At 33.3% G+C, this 2433-nt stretch overlaps 1 non-coding gene across 1 annotated transcript; it reads right to left on the bottom strand.

The window, feature by feature from the left end:
• Nucleotides 1-1093: 1093 nt before the first annotated feature.
• TRNAF-GAA lies at nt 1094-1166 on the bottom strand. The gene has a single exon. It is a non-coding gene; the product is annotated as a tRNA-Phe (tRNA).
• Nucleotides 1167-2433: the final 1267 nt, after the last annotated feature.

Below are 2433 nucleotides of genomic sequence, written 5' to 3'. Positions count from 1 at the left end.
TCAACTTGAATCTACAGCTAACATTAAAAATAAAAATTATTTTCACTACTTCATTGAGATTTTAAAAAATTGAATAGTCAGGAGTCGAGTTATGTGACTTGAATCAGGTGCGGTGAACGTGGATCGAACACGTGACCTTCAGATTTTCAGTCTGACGCTCTCAAAACTGAGTTATCCTCACTAATATTTGAAAAAAACAAATCATAAGTAAAGGTATTTCCGCTAATTCATTATATTTTAAAAAGAAATAATCACTAATTTTAGATTGAATAAAGTTAGGCAACTTAATAGACTTATGCAACATAAACCAAGTGCGGTGAACATGGATTAAACATGTAACCTTGAGATATTCATTCCCAACTAAGCTATCCCCGCTAACATTAAAAATCAAAATTCATGTGTAAGGGTATTTCCAGAATTTATAATCAACTAAACTATAAGATATAATGAATGTCAATCAAACACAAGACCTTCCAATATTCAATCTGATGCTCTCCCAACTAAGCCATTCCAGATAACATAAAAAAATGAATAATCACATGTTTTAGATTGAATAGTTAAGTTGTGCAACTTAGTCAACTTATGCCAGTTGGATAAAAAACGTGCCAGATCTTCCTCTAATTCATTGAGATTGAGATTTTAAAAAGAAATAATTGCTAATGCAATGAACGTGGATCAAACACGTTACCTTTAAATCTTCAATATGACGCTCTCCCACGTTACCTTTCCTCTAATTCGTTGAGATAACACGTTACCTTTAAATCTTCAATATGACGCTCTCCCACGTTACCTTTCCTCTAATTCGTTGAGATTGAGATACCTCTTTAAATCTTCAATATGACGCTCTCCCACGTTACCTTTCCTCTAATTCGTTGAGATTGAGATACCTTTAAATAAAAGGTGACAGAATAATCGCTAATGACACCAATTTTAAGTCAAGTTATGCAACACGTTACCTTTAAATCTTCAATATGACGCTCTCCCACGTTACCTTTCCTCTAATTCGTTGAGATTGAGATACCTTTAAATAAAAGGTGACAGAATAATCGCTAATGACACCAATTTTAAGTCAAGTTATGCAACTTAAACAAAGTGCGGTGAACGTGGATCGAACACGTGACATTCAGATCTTCAATCTGACGCTCTCCCAACTGAGCTATCCCCGCAATCATTAGAAATAAAAATTCATCAGTATAGGTATTTTAGCTGATTCATTGAGATTTTAAAAAGAAATAATGACTAATTTTCTATTGAATAGTCAGGTTATGCGAAATAGGTTTGGTTAACATGGAGATCGAACACGTGACCTTCAAATATTAAATTTGACTCTCTCCAAACTGAGCTATCCCTGCTAACATTAAAAATGAAAATTTTTAAGTAAAAGTATTTACGCTAATTAATTGAAATTTTAGAAAGAAATAATCACTAATTTTAAATTGAATAGTCAAATTATGCAAGATTGAACACGAGACCTTTAGATCTTCAATCTAATGCTCTCTCAATTGAGCTATCCACACTAACATTAAAAATGAAAATTCATCAGTAAAGGTATTTTCACTAATTCATTTTGATTTTAAATAGAAATAATCACTAATTTTTAATAAGATATTCAAGTTATCCAACTTGTATAAGGTGCGGTGAACTAGAACACGTTAGGTATTTTCGATAATTCATTGAGATTTCAGAAAGGAATAATGACTAATTTTAGATTGAATAGTCGGGTTATGCAACTAGAATCAGATGCGGTGAACGTTGATAACAAACACGTGACCTTCAAATCTTCAGTCTGATACTCTCCCAACAGAGTTATCCCCGCTATATTAAAAATGAAAATTCATAAGTAAAGGTACTTCTGCTAATTCATTATATTTAAAAAAGAAATAATCAGTAATTTTAGATTGAATAAGCAAGTTGTGTTTTTAGATTGTATAGTCAGGTAATAAACTTGTATTAGGTGCGTCGAACGTGGATAAAACACGTGTGACCTTCAAATCTTCCGTCTAACAATCTTCCAACTGAGCTACTCTTGCTAACATTAAAAATGAATATTCATCACTAAAGGTATTGTGTACGCTTCTGGAAATTCAACAAAAGGGAATAGTATTAGACCGAGATGCCAGATTTAAATCTCGCTTCTGAAAAATTCAACAAAAGGCATTGGGTACGCAGTTATAGTACGACATTCCACCCATAAACAGATGGTCAAACAGAAATGCACAAGCAAATATTGGAAGAAATGTTGAGGACATATGTGATCGATTTAGCAGGAAGCTGGGAGAAATACCTACCCCTTATGAAATTCTCTTATAATAATAGTTGCCAAGCAACCATAAAAATGACCACATATGAGGTTCTCTACGGACGATGATTTTGATCCCCTATCTTTTGGGAAGAAGGGGGGGGCAAACGAGAACTATTGGACCAGAGCTATGC

This window comes from Cucurbita maxima, unplaced genomic scaffold (genome assembly GCF_002738345.1).
Source record: "Cucurbita maxima cultivar Rimu unplaced genomic scaffold, Cmax_1.0 Cma_Scf00196, whole genome shotgun sequence".
NCBI classification, from domain to species: domain Eukaryota; kingdom Viridiplantae; phylum Streptophyta; class Magnoliopsida; order Cucurbitales; family Cucurbitaceae; genus Cucurbita; species Cucurbita maxima.
This window is presented reverse-complemented; position numbering and strand designations above follow the sequence as displayed.